General features: G+C 42.6%; 1 protein-coding gene across 1 annotated transcript in view; it reads right to left on the bottom strand.

Moving 5' to 3' along the window:
• SLC45A4 (solute carrier family 45 member 4) overlaps positions 1-20,570 on the bottom strand; it is a 108,516-nt gene that overhangs the window by 70,993 nt on the left and 16,953 nt on the right. The window lies entirely within an intron of this gene.

Genomic DNA, 20,570 nt, shown 5'->3' with positions numbered 1-20,570 from the left:
GTTCTGAAAGTGTGCTGCATGCTCTATATTTGGATTTTTTCCCCTCTACATTCTTTGTGTAAATTTGCACCAACCCAACAGGATGACCTGCAGGTCAGTGCATCTTTCTAATACAGATATCAACGTGGATTATTACCTAGCGCTACACCCAGTGTAAGAGGCGCTCCCCTCCCCCACCATGCGCAATTTACAGTACAGCAGTCTTATACGCCGAGCTCCTCTGGGAATTGATTATATGATATTAGACGGCTGCTTCTTGCCAAAACTCGTGCGGCTACATAAACAATGCATGCACAGGAGCGCAGACCTGAGGCTCTGGTTACACGGCACGATTTCCATATTTTAAATGACTACATAGATATTTAAGGTCCTGGAAAGTGGATTTAAAGTTTCTGTAATGCAGGACGGGCACAAACTCTATATGACCCCTATTGTTATAGGTATAAATATCGGAAAAACTGAGGGCAATGATGGTATAAGTCAGGTCTCCATAAGTAAAATAGAGGATAAGCAGATTTCTAGTGTGCCGTACATAGACCACATGCTAAATAAATACTTCCCCTCTACTGATCCTGAATTATACTCCAGAGCTGCACTCACTATTCTGCTGATGCAGTCACTGTGTACATACATTACTGGTCCTGTATTATACCTCAGAGCTGCACTCAGACATTGCCATTGGAAATCATATAAGCTTGCTAATAGAGACCTCAACCTCTAAAGCTGATACTTGAGGCACAGAACAAGTTGGGACGTGGATACATTTAGGCTCTGAAGTCTACCGACTAATCACTGCAGATCTGGAGTGTAATCTAGGAGACATATCTGCAAGTTTAAAAATGTCCCTTAAAATAATTAATGTTCTCTCTCCTGGATTATCAGGAGTATAACATGTCCTCCATTCTGCAGGATCAAGGCCACCATTTATGGTCCATTATGTGGCCAGGAAAACAAGCAGCTCTAAAGATACAAGAGGCACCAATGCCATTTCCAACCACTGGCATTTAAACTGAGGGACGAGACATTCGGCTTACCCATGCCATGGCTATACTGCACCTCCATATGCCGAGAGAGAGGAGTGGGGCCGATTGGAAGCCAAAATACCTGCTACTTATTAGTGCCACCTTTTATAATGGCAATTTTACCGATCCACGTGACGGTCTCGGCCATTCATTGTTATACCAGGTCTATGCTCCTACTGTCTTCCCTAGACAATGCCGCAAAGGTTAAGTGCTCGCCCTTGAATGACATTGGCTGCTCTTGGCATTTCATTAGAATGGAGGGCAGTTATCAGTGAGCGTCTTCAGGTTACTTGACATTTCAGCACATTAAAAAACTCTATTCACTACCAAGACTATGGAGAAATGTCATGGCCAGGATCTCCAATGAACATAGGATGAGCCATCTTTGTAACGGTGAAGCGTGGGTGGACAAAGGGTATATTACATATCCTCCAAAATGCCAAGTATGTGGGTCTCAGGATAGATTCTAATGTACTCCAAGTGTCATACATGCTTCCCTTAAAGGAAGCCACTGAGCAATCCTGAATATTTTCATTCACCAAATTGTCATTATAAAATGGACCTAGCAGCCAAAATTTAGGTGGCCCTAAGGTGGTCTCCAAAGAACAGTTAGTTTCCAGTGGTCTCAGTTCCAAACCGAAGAAGAGGTAGCCATGTTCATTCAGATACTAAACAGTCAAAGAGTCTGCAAAGTTCCCTACAGAAGTATAACTTTGTTGGACATGGACCAATCATTCTGAAACCCTAGAAGTTTAAATGGGTAGCCCAGGCAATAAAAACCCAATATCTTAAATGGCTCAGATTTAAAAAAAATAAATAAATAAAGTGTAATACCCTCCCCAATTACCTTTTCTAATGCTTACCCCATCCCCTGATCTTCACTACCTGGTTCAGCCAATCACGAGTGGGCATTTCCCGCGTGTCAAAACAGGAACAGAAATTGAGACAATTGGAGCTGCAGGGAATCGGTAATGAGCCGAGCAAGGAAAGGGACAATCAATGAGGACCGAGTAAGCATTAGAAAGGGTGATCAAGGATCAGCTCAACTTCAACAGTCTGAATTATGGTTGAATTTTCATAGTTCGTAGTAAAGCTCGATTCTACGACTCTGCGATGATCAACTGATTAATTTTTTTTCTAGGGAGGGGGGCCAAAGAAAGGAAAGAAAAATGTCCAATTACTACGAGGCTAGCTGGGTCCCTAAAAAGGTGGTTAACTTTGTTACCTTACAAGTCTATAAAAGGTCCCTGCAGTACTAGTATGTTGGGCATGAACCAATGAATCAATCATTCTTGGATCCTTAAAAGCAAATCCCAAAAGGTTCTCAGGGGGATAGAAATGTATAAAAGAGAACCAAAAACAGCACAGAAATGCATTACTGTTCCATGGTTTTCCCAATTCCTTCTGGTCTCTACTTCTCCCATCTCAACACATAGGAAATGCCCATTCGGCCTATTACTGGCTGATGTGGGCCACTGTGGAGGCCCTTGATTGGCCAAACTGGCATTTGTGGCCTTTTTTCAGTGTACAGAGATGGGATCAGGAAGTAGAGAAGATGACAAGTATCAAATGTGGGATTGATGGGGGGAAATACTACTACTTTCTTGCCAATCAGTTAAGAGATCTTTTAAAAAAAAAAAAAATACTATTTTTTTTTTTAATCTCCTGGCAGCCCCTCTTAGGCTACAATCACACATTTGTGTAAATTTTACCATCCACGAGAAACTGACTTATTGAAGGAATGTTTCCTAGCTAATATATATAAAAAAAAAAAAAAAAAAAAAAAAAAAAAAAAACACACCTCTCCTAGGAGTCATTCCCCCCCGTCCAGTTCAATTTATATCCAAACTGATCATTAAGAACAGATCCATGAGACCTGGAAGAACTGCAATTTGCATCCTAGGTTTTCTGGACAGGATGCTTAGTCCTGTAGTGGCCGATTCTCAGACTACCCAGGATCAGCTGATAATTTTGAGGGACAACGGTCTGACACACTGAAAAAGACAAAAAGAAAATAAAACTTCTATAGTACCTAAATAACTTAAAAAGATTGTCTGAGGATCACCGTTGGGACCTACATCGATTGGCAGAATAAGGGAACTTTTATCCCCATTAGACCGGAGAATGACCGACTAAAGCGGCTGCATTCATTGCCAATGGATCGGTGGTCAGGCGTCCAACCCGACGCTTCATACCTTAACGGAAATAAAAGTTCTGTCAGGGATTAAAATTCCCTGATCTCCCAATCTGTGCGGATCCCAATGGTGGGACCTCCACCGATCAGCAAGTTATCACCCATCCTGTGGAAAGGTGAAAACTTTTCATTCTACAACCCCTTTAAAGGGTCATCTTTGTGCTACGAGGACATGTAGGGCTCTCCAGAGCACGTCCGCTCTTAGGAGATCGCCTAAATGTAAAGATGCTACAGTCTCCTTAGACTGCAGTAATAAAGAGCCAAAAAAAAAGAGGGGGAATACTAAATTAATAAGGGTCCCCAAGCCATTTAGTAGAGGAGCATCTCCAGCGCCTATAGAATGAGTTTTCAGATGGTGTATATTGTCCATTTTACTGGAGGAGGTGGAGGCTCAACCACTGGGGCCCAATCTGCTGTACCAGCATGATGAGAGTCGTGTACAGTGAAGGGGCACAGCCTGACGGTCAGCTGAGGGGCTCCTGGGGGCCAAATCCTCACCGATTACTCCTTTAAGCCTTAATGCTTTTGAAGGGTGTTTTTTTTGGGGGGGGGGGGGGATTAATCCCTGTATGTGGCCCTGGAGGTCAGCGCTCACACGTGGCTGGCGGTATGATCGGAGCCTCGATACACTTTCTGCAGAATATTCCGCTTATTAGCAGGGCACAAATGCAGAACGTTTCTTAATCTGCTCAGCTCATTAACAGAGCAAAATTTTCTTCTAAAAGCCGCTTAGCTCTCCGATTTAATTACAAGCTGTAAGCACATGGAAATACGGCGGGAATCAGGCCTTCTTAGGTTATGGGGACCCGGCTAAATATCTCAAATGTCCGGCATCTGGGGGGGGAGGGGGTGATAAAGTCTGTCGCCTGGGGGTCAACATTACAAGAGGGACAGAGGCGGCAGATAGTAATGTTAATTAAATGGCGCAGTCATTTTATATTCAACGATAAAACTAAATAATGTATAAATTTATGGTGTTTATTATACATGTTAATTAATTTTACATTTTCAATTTTCATACTTCGGACATTTACAGACGAGACCAAATAAGTTTTTTCTTGAATTTGGAAAGAGGGCGATTTAAACACTTTTTTTTAGTAATTTTTACTATAATTTTTTAGCCCACCCCTTTACTCCAGTAGGTTTAGTGACTGTACTATAAACTATAACATTGCAGTATGTAGTAAAATTACTGCTGATTTTTGAGTCCGGTCACAGGACTAGGCCTCCATCTTTCTAATCTGTCTGTTGCTGCCCATTGCAACCAATCACAGAGCAGCTTTCATTTTACCAGAGCCATTTAAAAAAAATGAAAGAAGAGCTCCAATTGGTTGCTATAGGCAACTATTCAGATAAGCGAGGCCTAGTGTGTTAATTTTTCACTTTTGGTCAAAATCCCTGTTTGTTTTCAACGAATGACAGAATTCTCATTTAATTCTGACCTCGTCCTGCCCGCACAGCACCGAGGCTCTAAAGAGACTGGCGCAAATATGAACCCCCTTATCCATTGTATAGGGGCGTCTGACTGCTGGCAAGGAGGAGTATGAATGGAGCGGTGGTCCAGCAGGTGCGCTACTGTGTATGAAGTGATAGGATAAGGTGCCGGAATGGATACAGCTGTGTGTGCGCTAAACAAGCAGAGCTACAGTGTAAAGCATGGAGGACAAACCAATAGCCTAGGCTTCAGACTACCTCAGTCTCCAACAGAGAAAGCCGCTGATCTGGAGTCACTGATATTAGCTGCGTGCGGAAGGGGCAGAGCTTAAAAAATAAAAAAAAAAAACAGAAGGAAAGTCTTCTAAAGAGGTTTAGGGTATACACCGTTGGAGTTTTTTTTGTTTGTTTTTAGTAGAAACCGCTGCTTCTTTGGGGAGTTTTTCCCCAAAAGAATTGTTTTAAAAAATTCCCCCCACCTTCCCTCCCCCGGATACGTTCTTTGCAGCTTTTTGATTGGACAGTGCCTTTTGGTAAAGGTTCCAATCACAATCCGCTTTAAATCCTCATGAAGAGCAAAGTGGATTTCACACAAAAAAAAGAATAGGAAAAGTTTTCCCAAGTCTTATGAAAAGGTTTTTGAGGAAGATTTTATAAAGGATCTGTTAAAAAAAAAAAAAAATAAACTCAATGTGGACAAAGTCTTAGAATTTTATTTTATTAATTTATTTATTTTTAAAAAACTCATCAGCTGTCATTTATAGCGGAACTTATCCGGTTGATGGATTTGACAGGTGACAGCAGGGAACAGTCATAGGAATTCGCTGTGGTATCGACATCTTATCCCAATCCCTTGTAATGAGTGTAAATCTGATAATCGGCACACATTGGGGAATCGCAGTTAGTCACGGTTATGGTATAAGTGCAGTTAAACAAATGGATTATCATAAAAAGGACAAATGATTTCAAGTTTTTATGGCAAAAAAAAAAAAAAAAAAAAAAAAGTGTTAAGAATTTAATCCATTTCACTATTCAAAAAAAAAAAAAAAAATTATATATTATTCTGAAATGAATTTGCAGCCGTCACGCTGGCCACAGACACTTCCATAGAGATCACTTCTCCGCAGCCATCACAGGCAAGATGCAAAAAATAAAAAAGAGAAATGATATGAGAAACCCATTCACAATCAATGATGGCCTCTGCGCAGGTTACGGAGCATGCCCACAACTCTCCGTATCATTGTGTCATGCTAGTCTTCCTCTGCAGGTGTCAGTTGTCACATGGCCGTATGTGCCTATAAATGATGCATCATGGGACAATAAAAATAAGGAAGGCGTCTGCACTTCCCCCATTCTACAAGATTGAAGCCCGATCAAGGCTCGTCGCCTACAAGAGGGGTCTCCCATTTGGCCACTGTTGGAGTCTTCCTTTAATCTTGGCATTAACTATAGGTCATGGTTTACGATACACCGTCAATAATTTGCATCTTTTACATGATGCCGAATCAGACCCATCATCAGGAATCCTGGTGAAAGGAGCCTTTAAGAAGGAAAAAAAAAAAAAAAAAAACATCTATATTCATGGCAATTCAGAAGCCGTGATGGTCAGAGGAAGGCTGGACACCCAAGGCAATAAGCGTCATTCAATTCTGAGACAACGGACCCCAGAGCGAGCATTTCTTACTGGAATGACAGGGAGTGTCAGAGGGGATGACCACAACATGCCGCTTAGACATGGCATATACAGAACAGCGTAGACCACTTCCTGCAAGCCAGGTAGTAAATTTGCCCGGTCCAGCACAGAGCTGGGGCTCCGGGTGCCATCGTATTACAATGGGAGTGTGCACTGGAGGACTACTGCTTTGGTGCTGGGGTCTAACTTTGGTATATTGTCGGTCTAGTGAAAAAATAAATAAATAAAATTAACTAGTGCCTGGAGGAGTCTAACTGGCCTATACAGTCTAGAAAAATCTGTAGATTGGGACCTAAGGGTAATAAGTTACCCATTGGAGAAAACCCTTGCAAAAATAGGAAAAATATAAAAAAATACTGTAAGCAGATCTCGCACTTGGTTGTATTTAGGCTCAGGATCATTCCATTGTACGGACAGGTCACATGTGCCAGATGGATTTTACTGACTTCCCACAGTCGGTCTGTGGCTTTCAGTCATTTGTTCTTGAATATTAGAGTAGCAAGCCATTTCTCCCAGACTGGACCCTTGAATGCAAATGTGAAATCTCTGCCGACGGCTTATCTCAGAATAAAGCGATCGGCAGTCCGGAATCAGACATGCCCGATCAACATCTCACCTGACAAACAGTTGGCTGGCACCTCCATACACAGTATCAGTCGAACCCCTAGACAGACATGACTGGTGTGGCTGACAGTCTAGTGTGTATGGGAGGTAGACTAAAGCCAAATGTTTACCATTGATTCAATCAGCAATTCAACGATGAAAAATTTGACGGGCAGACCCAGATCCAAAGAGAGTCAAGACAGACATTCATAAAAGAGGGCTCCTTTATTCTAGGGGAAATTCGTCCAACGCATTTCATGGACAAACTGTCCTCTTCGTCTTTCACAAACACCAATTGGTTGGTGTTTGTAACTTCTATGGGCAACAGTTAGTCTCTGAAATGCGTTGATCAATTTGCACCTATAATAAAGAAGCCCTCTTTTAGGAATACTTTGGCACTGCCCATTACATTTCTTATTTTTTTCTTCTATTGCCTATTGGATCATTGACCATCAAACTAAAACGGGATATCGGAGAGTGGAAGTTATGCTGTTGATTAGTTTTGGGGTTGTTTTTTTTTTGCCAAGTTCCGATGGGCGCTATGCTCTTAGCATAACCCAAAAAGTGTAATCTAGTCTAATTGGTCTATGAAGCTCATTCTGCTTTTATTATATTATGTGTATTAAAGGGGTATTCCCATCTCCAAAATCTGAGCCCAATATAATAATACTAATAAATATTAGCAAATTCCTCTAATTAGAAATGTAGTATAGTTTTTCTGATTTGCCATGTCTCTTTCCTAATGTACAGAAATTGCAGAACCTTAAGGTATCCATGGTCACAACCACAGATATAGTGACAGTTAGCTAGTTGCTAGCGGTCACAGACATAGATACCTAAGGTCCTGCAATGCCTGCACATAAGGAAAGACATCGCAAATCAGAACTATACTACATTTCTAATTGGAGGTGTTTGATATTACACCTAACTACATATTGGGATCAGATCTTTGAGACAGTAATACCCCTTTAAGCTTAACATTGGACCAATTGCTTGCTGACCATGGACCATCTTTAGAACCCCAGAGGGAGAAATATATTATATTATAGATTTATTAACATAATATAATTATTTTTCCTTATAAGAGCAGATATACAAGCCCCCCCATTTCCTGTTGGCAACAGGACCCAAGTGAACATCCAATTACTACAAGAAGCAAAATGTTGAGACAGAGCAACCTTGAATCCTCTTCTGAATTATTCCTCCTTCGAGACTGGCAATGTGCCCCCTTTGCCTTTTGGTTGTTCCAATCTTAGGCTCCAGGGAAGGTAGAACCAGCAGTGGACATGGTCGCCGACTGTAGAGAATTAGTATGGGTAATTGTAATCATCGTGGAAAGGGGGCTCGAATATGTAATCGCTAAATCAGAGTAAATTGTCCGAGCAGAAGAAGGACGACAAGGAAGAGAGAGCATTTGCTTCTGTTTGTGTCTACAGCACAAAGAGCTAAAAAGGGAAAAATATTTCAAAAATGCTCTTTTTTTTTTTTTATATAAGAAAAAAAAAAATGCAGTAGAAACTTAAAGACCTAGCTGGTGAGCGGAGGTAAGAAGTCACGCTGAGGACAAGTCACAAGTTCTATACGTCTATGGGAAGTTCCGAAATGTACATATAACCTCAACAGGGGGATCTAGGGGGTCAGACTGGAGAGTGGGTCACGCTACAACGCAACTCTGGATCAGGGACCATTCTGCGATCCAAACTCACATCAAGAACACTTTAAATAAGCCAACTAACATGGGAGAAGGGTCTGAGACACCACACAAGAGAGTGGTGAGGACCCATGACCTGGCGTCCAGAATGAAGCATCTCCAGGGCTTCATAATTCACAGAAGCACCAGCAATGAAGTGGTCAGCTGGAAAAGCCAAATCGATCCTCTTTGGAGCATCTTCGCCCCAGAACAATTCACCCCCCCCCCCCCCCCCCACATCCTTGGGAGGCAATGAATCCTGATGGTACGGTTGGTGGGCATTTTTCTTTAATACTATCCAAACAGAACTCTCGAAGGAGAACAAATTTGCAAACCTTTTTATTTTCGGGGGAAGGAGAATTCGGCTAGTGATGACAAAAATGTAGAATTGAAATCTTTTAACCAGGTACAAAGTAGACGCTGAAACTGTGAAGACTATTATCTTGCTTGGGTAAGAGATAAAGTCTCAGTAGTGCAGCCTCAAGGTGTGGTCCTCCAGCAAGGCCCCAAGGACAAATCTCAATGGCAGTGCGGTTGGCTTGAGCCACGTATGAAAATTGACAGATGGTGATTTGGAGTTAAAAAAAGCCCTAGACCGGAACAAGTCTACATCTCTCAGTAATGTAGCCTCAGGCTTTCGGCCTGCAAGTTTATTACGCTTGCAAAGACGTAGATGGTTATTAATTTTCTTCTGGTCGGTCTATCAGTTCAGTGATAATTGTAGATGGAAATGGGTCATGTATCACAGGGTTCCCCAACTCCAGTCCTCAAGGCCCACCAACAGGTCATGTTTTCAGGATTTCCTTAGTATTGCACAGGTGATGTAACTATTGCCTGTGCTGATGATGGAATTATCACCTGTGCAATACTAAGGAAATCCTGAAAACATGACCTGTTGGTGGGCCTTGAGGACTGGAGTTGGGGAACCCTGATGTATCAAACCCATTTTCCCACTTGGACCACGTTTGGAAGGATTTGTCGCTGGAAATCTTGGACAACACTCAGAGCACCATTTGATGACTACGATTTTGTTGGTTCATGGAAAACGCTTTGTGAACGCTGTATATAAAAAGCACTTTAGTAGTCCACGTCTTCTAATGCACTGATCATACAATATTCATGTAGAGTATACGAGAGTTTCAACAGTCGCTAATAACTTGGCGATTACCAACATCACCGAGTATACGGGCGGCAAGAAATCCAGATGCCATACTTCAGAGTCTCGCTACTCTGGGGTCATTGGTTTACGGCAAGACATTTGTCTGGACTTTGTAGGGACTAGTAAAAAGGAGTGCGAGACATAAGACATCCACTACTACAGGGAAGGTGATGAACAGGGCCAGAGCCATGGAGTCCATGGACTAACTGGTTTGGCTGCTGGTCTACTAAACAAAGGAAGGGGCTAATGCAGAGACCCCTCAGTGATCATTTTGCACAGATGCTGTAGGGCAAATAGACTATAAAACAAGGCTAAGTGCAGTCAATGGAAAACTAAAGCAATGCACAAATACCAATGGTCTACGAGGTCACAAGCTGGTTCGGAACCAATTCTACAGCCATAAAGGAAGCAGCCAGATTGGCCTATATCGGGTGCATTGCAGTTTTGCATGGTGACATGCACAATATAATCCCAACATGTCCGGATTTTATTTTTTAGGCCATTTACAGTGGCTCATAACTGCTCTCCAGATTGAGGTTGGATTAAGTGGTCTTCCATGCGTGGAGGTAGCACACTGATCCCCTGGAGTTAGGGAATAATTGAGTCCAGTTTGGCCAATTGGCCTAGAGCATTCGCATCTCTTATAAAACACAGTCCTACAAAAAAGAAACCAATCAGTGTGATGTGCGGATCTCCAGGCAGCCATTAAAAAAGATAAAAACATGAAGTTCTACAAAAATAATCCTCAGGGGTTGTCCTAGAGTGTTAACTCCTGCCCACATATCCTAATATGGTACGTGTATGTCATTACAGGAACTCCCCTGCTTAGGACCGTCTCTCCATAAGCCAATGCAGAGGGTGCCCACAGCTCTACCAATTTACAGTGCCTACAAGTAGTATTCAACCCCCTGCAGATTTAGCTGGTTGACACATGTGGAATTAACTTGGCATTGTGACATTTGTACTGTAGATCAGCCTGGAAGTGGGAAATGCACTGCAGCAAATTTTTTTTTTGTTTTTTTTAAAACGTTAAAAGTTAATTCAGAGTGTCATTTATTATTCAACCCCTCAAACCACAAGAATTCTGTTTGGTCCCCCTAAAGTATTAAGAAGTAGTTCAGGCCTTTTCTGACTATTTAAGACTCTCCCCAAATTTGTGAACAGCACTCAGACATGGTCAACATGGGAAAGACAAAGGAGCATTCCAAGGCCATCAGAGACAAGATCGTGGAGGGTCACAAGGCTGGCAAGGGATACAAAACCCTTTCCAAGGAGTTGCGCCTACCTGTCTCCACTGTTGGGAGCATCATCCGTAAGTGGAAGGCTTATGGAACTACTGTTAGCCTTCCACGGCCTGGACAGCCTTTGAAAGTGTCCTCCCGTGCCGAGGCCAGGCTTGTCCGAAGAGTCAAGGCTAACTCAAGGACAACAAGGAAGGAGCTCCAGGAAGATCTCATGGCAGTGGGGACATTGGTTTCAGTCAATACCATAAGTAACGCACTCCACCGCAATGGTCTCCGTTCCAGACGAGCCCGCAAGGTACCTTTACTATCAAAGCGTCATGTCAAGGCTCGTCTACAGTTTGCTCATGATCACTTGGAGGACTCTGAGACAGACTGGTTCAAGGTTCTATGGTCTGATGAGACCAAGATCGAGATCTTTGGTGCTAACCACACACGTGACGTTTGGAGACTGGATGGCACTGCATACGACCCCAAGAATACCATCCCTACAGTCAAGCATAGGGGTGGCAGCATCATGCTGTGGGGCTGTTTCTCAGCCAAGGGGCCTGGCCATCTGGTCCGCATCCATGGGAAGATGGCCAAGAACCTCCGCTCCTCCATCAAGGATCTTAAGATGGGTCGTAATTTCATCTTCCAACAAGACAACGACCCAAAGCACACAGCCAAGAAAACCAAGGCCTGGTTCAAGAGGGAAAAAGTCAAGGTGTTGGAGTGGACAGGTCAGTTTCCTGACCTTAACCCAATTGAAAACTTGTGGAAGGAGCTCAAGAATAAAGTCCACATGAGACACCCAAAGAACCTAGATAACTTGGAGAAGATCTGCATGGAGGAGTGGGCCAAGATAACGCCACAGACCTGTGCCGGCCTGATCAGGTCTTATAAAAGAAGATTATTAGCTGTAATTGCAAACAAGGGTTATTCCACAAAATATTAAACATAGGGGTTGTATAATAATTGACCCACACTTTTATGTTTAAAATTTAATACAATTCAACTGAGCAACATAACTTTTTGGTTTGTAAGATTTATGCTTCGGTTCATAAAACCTACTCTCGTTTGCAGTTTGAAGGCTCTAACTTATTTGCATCTTATCAAACCAGCTAAATCTGCAGGGGGTTGAATACTACTTGTAGGCACTGTATAGGACACCATGCAAAATGATAAGTGGAAGGTGGAGGGGAATAGTTTGGCTGTTGGATCCCTATCGAGCGGATCAGCTACATATCACGATTTAGAAAAGGGGATGTAACACATTTAGTCACAATTCTTTATATACTTCAGATATTGTGAATTGTTGTTTCTGGCCCTTTAACACGGAGAATCCCGTTAGAGCATACATGTCAAAATCTGGCCCATAGGGTGGTTTTATTTGCCTGCGACAGTAGAACCACCACTAGAACCACCACCCCTACGTGGGGCCCATTATTCTGCACCGAGGGCTACGTGGGGCCCGTTATTCTTCACCGAGGGCTACGTGGGGCCCGTTATTCTGCACCGAGGGCTACGTGGGGCCCGTTATTCTGCATACTGGATGGACTGCGACTTTGTCCAAGTTTTTATTTTGGTCCTCTGAGTTAGAAAATCTTGCTCTAATGCAAGGATGTCAGCCAAATTGTGATGAAATGGTGCTAAAGAAAAGCAGAAAAGAGCAACCTTGCACTCAGTCCACATATCATTGCAGTCAACTCACTTCTGTGGACTTATTAAGCAGGTAGATGAGATTGCAGGGTTACTAGATCACTCAGAGGGGAGGAAGCGCCATGGGATTTACTTCCTATGGATATTACCCACTTATGAACCAATTAAAAATGTGAGAACATGTAGTTTGGATTCTGCAATCCAAAACTTGCAGATGTAGCAGAGCAGTGCATGTCATGTGTATCTGGCCTTGCGTAGGACTGCAGGTTAGTCAATAATCCAAACCATATAATATCTGTGGCTTACATAGGACTGCAGGTAGACCTGCTTTATTACCTAAACAGTTCCCACCGTACGCGAGCAAGGAGTTAAATGACAAATTCAGCTCTGCGCCATCTGCACGGATAAAAAAAAAAAAAAAAGTCACTTACGGGGAATCGTGGGTCCAATTACAAAGAACATCTGTCTCATAAACCCTATGAAAGAGCGAGACACGTGCAGATCTTACCGATCCACCATCAGGAAGCAGGCCGCAGAATAGGAAGTCCCCGACACCTCAGCCCGGCAGCATCCGATCCCAGCAGGAAAAGGGTCCTAGTGGTCCCACTGTCCAGCCCCAGGTCCTGATCTGGACCCCTGTTTGTTTGCAGAGAGCGCACTAGCTCATTGGCTGTTGGTTAAAGGGAGGGTCTGGAGTGGCCAGGAGGTCCGCACTGCCCTCCTACCTCTGCCGCACAGGACATGCCATGTGAAAAACAAGAGACACGCTGCACAATGACGATGAATGAGATCAGTCATACAATGAATAGAGGCCGCAGCCGATCATTGCTGGGAGCCTGCGGGACATTTCTCACCGAGGGGAGGATGCTCGCGAATACGTGCAAGGCGCAACAACAAGACGTGATTGCTGATCAGCAGGGTTAACCCCTTAGGAGACAGCAGCAGCTCATCACATCCGTCATATAATAGGCAGAACAAGCCTGAAAACCATCCAATAATGTCCTGTACACAAGGAAATAACCCTACACAGACCCGAAACGGTTCATTCACATCTAGGATTACTGTACATATTAGTGACATCGGTAATAAGCCTGAAAAATACAAATGTCCATAAAGTTCAATGGAGGGATGAGAAAGGATAAAAGGAAGGGGTTTATGCACAAGTACAACGGCCGGTCCGCCCCAGAAGAGCTCGCCTATCCCGCCTGATCCCAGATATCGATCCACTGGATCAAACATTTAGAAAAAGAAAAAAACGCAAAAAAAAACACCTTTACAAAAAGTTATTTTCTTAAACAAAATTATATGCATACAAATATATACAGATGAAACCAGAAGTTTCCATCCACTATATAAAGAGACACATCTGAATGTTTTTATCAATATCTGACATGAAATCAGAATAAATCTTTCCCGTTTTAGGTCAATTAGGATTACCATAATTTTTGATATTTGCCAAATGCCAGAATAATGAGAGAGAGAGAGAATGTTTTAAGGCATTTTTATTACTTACTGCAAAGTCAAACATTTCCATACATGTCATTAGTATTTGGTACCATCGCCCTTACACTGAATGACTTGGGTGAAATGTTTGGGATATCCTTCCACAAGCTTCTCACAATAGTTGGTCTGAATTTGGGCCGATTCCTCCTGACAAAACTGGTGTAACTGATCCAGGTTTGTAGGTCGCCTTGCTCGCGGCCTTTTCAGCTTTGCCCATAAATTTTCAATAGGATTGAGATCAGGGCTTTGTGATGGCCGCTCCAAAACATGGACTTTGTGATCCTTAAGCCACTTAGTTACCATTAAAAAGGCAGGTATCTTGACATTGTACCCAAGTATGAGCCAGAGTCCACAATTTTCTTCCTGATATCTTGTCTGATTTCTTTAGACTTTCCCATGATGAAGTAGCAGTGATGAAGAAGCAGTGTGTTTCAGGTGTGCATTAAAATACATCCACAGGTGTGTCGCTAACTCAGAAGCTTCCAAACACATGACATCATATGGGCAGTCCAGAATTGTTTAAAGGCATAGTAATATTCGTGTATGTAAACTTTTGACTTTGCAGTAAGTAATAAAAATGCCTTAAATCAATCTCTCTCCTCTCTCATTAAACATTATGGTAATCCTAACTGACCTAAAACAGGAAAGGTTTATTCTGATTTCATGTCAGATATTGAGAAAAACATGCAGATGTGTCTTTTTATATAGTGTATGGAAACTTCTGGTTTAGACTGTATATAAATAAGGCTAGTGAATGTCTTTTCGGAAACCATCAATGGTTCCCACTGTGAGCAGCTCCTGAGGTCGACTGCTCCACAGATTAATAGAGGTCATGATAAAGAAGCCTTGTCCCTTCTGGAGATTGAACCTGTCTTTCTCCAGGTGGATGGAGTGATACCTTGTCTTTTGGAGGAGGAACTACATGACACTACTTTTGTAATTGTATACATTAATCATGCTCCACCCCACCCCCCACAAACATCCCTTTTCAAGAATGATTGAAATTATTTTAATAGTCTTTCCTCATTATCATAATTATATTCTTGTGCATAGAGCACAGTATTATAGTAGTTATATTCTTGTACACAGGGAGCAGAATTATAGTAGTTGTATTCTTGTACGTAGGGGACAGTATTATAGTAGTTATATTCTTGGACATAGGAGCAGTATTATAGTAGTTATATTCTTTGCCCCTTGACAAAGGCTCATTGCCAAAACGCGCGTCGGAGCGTGGGTGCTGTTAACGCTATAGTGGCAGCTATACAATACAGGTATGTCACCATATGGCCACCACCTGGACAATATAGTGCATATTAATATAGGTGCTTTTTCCTGCTTTTTGCCCTACAATATAGATTAGCTACCATTTACATACATATATACTAGTGGTCTTATGGTTTACTTATACCCTCTTTTTAGAGAGGTTGGTTTGTGTCCATTATCTATCAAGAACTGCCATGTGCTTCGTTTTTTTCACATTTGTATTGTTGTATGTTTCGTATATCCTCCATACCTGTTACTGAATTTTAATAAAAATGTTCTATGTTTGTTTATTACATCCACAAGCCTTTTGGGTCATCCTTGTTGGCCTTTGGCCTTCTCCCTCTGTTCATTGTAATATGATGATCCGGTTATTTAGTCCTATATGGGCAGCATTGAAGATGGATTATACCAGTGTACACATTTATATAGTGAGTATATTGCCGTTTCTCTGTACGTTATCCTTATAGTTGTAGTTTGTCTATGCCATAGGGTAGTAGAGTTCTATTGTAGTAACAAGTTTAGCTTTTCAGGACTTCTAAAATGGATTTTTGTGGCAAGTGTACCAATTGTAACTTCCCTTTGATCATACATGCATTTACATTTTGTCGACCGCACAAGCCCGCAGGTGACATATCCAGTTTAATATACAGATGAAGTCCTGCCAAACCATATACACATGAACTTTTCAGTTCTTTTGCCAAGTAGGGGGCAAAATGCCATCCTATCCCCAGTAATAGAAAGAGGTTTTAGGAAGAGAGCATTATTGTTCTAGGTAATCTCTGCTGCAGGTATTTAGTATTAATCGCCCCATATTACTACAAGCATACCGCAGAACAATGATGGGGGACAGCAGGACGTCAGTATAGTGGGCTCAGTTCTCAGTATGTGTAGAAGGACATGCAATACAGCAGGTCTTGTGTATATTCGCTGTGCAGAGAAGCTTTGTTGAGGGTGATCCACAAGGGACCAGCGTCTCCGATCACGGCTGAGTGAGCTGTGGCTGAATTATGAATGCAAACACGACAGCGTAGAAAATAGAAAATGGTCAGGGGAGCGCCAAATCCTTATGCATCGTTTTCTTAAAATGCCGCTTACAGCCAATTTACAACAAATCAATGCAAGGAGAGAATGGGTGGAAGAGAACCCAGCCTTTATTTTGAGCAGTTGGAGATCAGTTTTCTGAAAAAGTTGAACATTTTTTGACTTATTTTGCCTTCATTACAGATTAACCAACGGTTACATTTCTATCTAGCCCTATAATGAGTTCACTTAGGACCTAGTTTGTCCCTTAGGCCCCCGACTGCTGGTCTCACAAGAACTTGGGTTCTCTTCTATAATCTCCTGTAATTGTAGATGTTCAAAAAATGACCAAATAATGATCTGCAAAAGAGAAAAAAGTTCTGCAACAAATCTAAATACTAACAGCCGAGGCGACGCTGGCATGGACTTGGCTTCATTTCGCAGACGTTTTTTGAACCTTCCAGTAGATCCTGCACCTTACATGGATTTGAGCATCAAACAATGACCATTGAGCATGTGCGGTCACCATTTCCACTGTTAACAGGACACCAATGTCACCAATTGGGGAAATGGCGTCAACGGGGAGTCTGGCTCAGTCTTCAATTTGTAGACAAGTTTAGTATGTTTGTTTGTTTGTCTCCCTATGTGACATCTCCTCATTGACATGCCAAGCTTGGCTTGTCACTCTCCACAAAGAAAAAAGTTACCCCTTAGACCCCAGTCCAGAGTCTCTCACCTAGCCAATCAGATCTTATACTTTGCACTGATGAGGGGAACACTGTCTGCAAATTGAGATTCGGGTTTGGCTTTTATCCGAAGACATGTGGTAAGCCTCGTTAAAAAGTCGATATTGACTTTTAGGATCGCTGCTTCCAGATAGGTGGCGCTAGAGTTCTAGTCTTCTTCCTCTCTGAAGAGACAATTTGCATATTTAATTTCCCAGAGTAGCATTGCACGGCTTAGAAGTCTCTTCACGCTCTACAAGGAGAAACGTTACCCCTTAGACCACCTCCCTACGTGTCCAAATTTTCCCTCTATATACTCGTACTGGGCTGAAGAGTCAAGGAGCAAATGGTAGAGAGAAGCTAAACAGCACTCTTTAAGGTGGTGGTCTCCAACCCAAGGTTCACCTGTGGTTGCAAAAAAAAAAAAAAAATACAATTCTCAGTAAGCCTCTCTGATTGGAGACCACTACTGTAGAAAATGAAGATGCGAGTTAAACCTCAAGTGTTTGCGACCATTTGATAAAATGACCACAAAAAAAAAAACAAATAATCAGCAGCATGAGATGTGCGCCTTCACAAAGGAAGAGAACATTCTGTGCCGGCTCCTCTGCTTCCAGCAGACAATATGACAGCGCAGTAATTAAGTTTTGTCTAATAAGGCAGAAACGAGACACAGGAGGTCGGGCATGAAACAGATTCATGTAACGCAGTCCAGGACTCAACGCGCAGGAACGACTCAAGGGCGATTGTCACTGTGCTGCTAAAGAACGGAGGAAAAATAAAAAATATAATGTGCTCACAGATAGTGTTCTGCGATGAGACTCAAAATACACAAGTTCCAAAGTAGTAAAGAAAATAATCTAGAAATAATTACCCCACACCGCTCCCCCTTTATGGCTGCTCCGACAAACATTACAATATCTGAGGGTCCAGACTTGGGCAGGAAATATAATCTTTATCACATGTCCACCCGACAAGTGTAATAAGGGACAGGTAGCATTTCCATCTGCAAGCAGCCTTAGGCCATGTTCACGTTTTTTTTCAGCAGCAAAACCTGATCTCTTGCCAGGAAGGTTTGTTCAGGATTTTGTTGCGTTTTTTTTCCCCCCTCCACTGTCCTTTTGTCTCTTTATGCATGTACATAAAGTTTAGTGAAAAAAAAAAAAAAAAAAAAACACCTCTCATTTCTATTCCATCAGGTTTTGGCACAATAAAAACACTGCAAAACCTGACACCTGCGGTTTTTTTGGTGCATTCTCTCACCACCCATTACTTCCAATGGGCGAAAAACACTGAAAGAAGGGACATGCTCTATTCTGCAAAAAAAAAAAAAAAAACACGCAAAGCACAAAATCCTGATAAAAAAAAACCCAAGCTGTGTGCATGAGATTTCTGAAATCTCAGACTTTGCTGGTACTGTAAGATACAGCAGAAAATATGCATAAAAAAAAAAAACGCTTAGTGTGAACATAGCCTCTTACGGTCCCATGTGGCTAAAATGGTCTCCAGTCTCCAAAAGTCCATCCATTGCGCCGTTCTCTGCAAGGATCAGCAGAATTGTCCCCACACTCCTGGGACTTCTTACTCTTAAGTTTTAAGTTTCAGTAATCATTCAGAGGTTGTAGAAGAATTTTGTACAATCAGTTTAAGGCAAAGGAAAAAAAAAAAAAAAAATTTAAATAAAATTGAGTTTATTCATGAAGAAATGTTGCACCCCTGGCAGGCTTCCTCTGTACCTTCTTTGCATTATAACGCACAGCTATCAGCCAATTCCTCCCTTATGTGACGGCTTGATATGCACGGAGCATCTGGGAACCAGCTCCAGGCCGCGGCACAAGCCTCATAGTGGGGGCGCGAGTCCTGTCCAGGAGGGCTCTGCTAATCACAATATTTTATTTCCAGCCCATTTGCCGAGTCAGGTCTCATTACCATCAAACATTTCACTACGGGTTCTTGCTGAACACCTCCGACCAGGTGAGGAGTCCCAACAAGCCGGAACGGCCCGCGACACTTCCGGTGGATGATATGCAATATTTTGCAATGCAGAAAATGAAAAGAAACTTTGAGACTAGAACAAAGCTGGAATAGATTTCCCACCAGAGGGTATGGCCGTTGTATCAGCCTAGAGAGAATTTCTGTGCTAAAGCAGGACCAATCGCTAGACCTTCTGATACTCACAGCCCCATATAAATCAGATGGTCAACCGACAAGTTAGACCACCAATGATCTAATGTGTGAGGAGGGTACGGTCATCTTAAGCCGAAGCAGCATGTAGATCTCTTTTTTTGCAGTACCTCGGGTCTAACCTATGGATTTCTATTAGTTAGCATTAATTGTGTTTAACTGGCCTTGCCAGGGAAAGTCACGACAAGCCATGCAAAAGTATGGCTGTCCATGTATTAAAAAAAAAAAAGCCACTGAAGCCCTCCCGAACAGGATGTCACAGGTGTAATAGACAGTCGCTCTGGATCTAGCTGTAGAAGGTCACTGCGCTTGGAATTGCAGACACCTTCTTAATCCTTCTTTTAAGACCCAGCAGCAACCTCCCTCCTGCAGCTGATTGACACACCCATGCATGGGAATTAAAAACCCTCAGTTTGCTCCAGGCAATCGCCGGTGATATTTCTATGTACAGGCTTGGAGAACTAGCAGTCGGCTGGCATCTTCTCTGGTGCCCTTGGAGGACAGTTGGCGTTACTCCTCTGGTGTCTGCTCAAGCCAAGTTAATCCTCTTTGTTTGTCTGTCTATCTTGTTGTCTTTAGTGGGGCCTGACCAGTGCTCACCCCTCCCCTTCCCTATCTAGGCCCAAGTGCTAGAGTCATCCAGGGTTTAGGGTCCCGCTTGGCGATAAGTGTGGAACAGATATAGGGACGTAGGGTAGGCAGGGTGATATTAGATCTGCCTAGGTGTCTCCACTCTCCCTTTTGCCCTAGTGTTTGGGCTTCCTCTCCCTCTTCCCTTCGCGTTGCATTTAGATAGTCTTTCCCACACCTAGCGAGACACAGGAGCCATGTTTACCTCTAATTTTAGAGGGAAGGTTGCGGAGCATGGATCCCCTTATAAAAGGATATGTAAAGGAACCAAATTGGCAGATGGACAGAGGTTGCCTTTACAATATAAGCCCTTATTTGAAAGTTTCTGCAGAGCACCAATGATGGAAGTCACAGACCAAAGGATGAGCACAATACCATGATGGAGAAGTCCAAAGGTGGTGACCAAAAGGTTGGGGTTAAGAAATCAACCTCAGATTCTGGAGTGGCCATTACAGCCCTTCGTTGGCAATTTGAGGTTTCTGCTCCATTTCTATGGAGGTTGTAAAAACATTTCTATTTGAGGTCCTAATAGATGTATTTTTTAAACCTAATAATGAAGTGAAGGACT

The sequence above is a fragment of the Phyllobates terribilis genome, unplaced genomic scaffold, assembly GCF_046119375.1.
Source record: "Phyllobates terribilis strain yellow unplaced genomic scaffold, ASM4611937v1 Scaffold_4__5_contigs__length_816908805, whole genome shotgun sequence".
Lineage (NCBI taxonomy): Eukaryota > Metazoa > Chordata > Amphibia > Anura > Dendrobatidae > Phyllobates > Phyllobates terribilis.
Note: the sequence above shows the minus strand (reverse complement) of the source record. Positions and strands in the feature narration are given on the sequence as shown.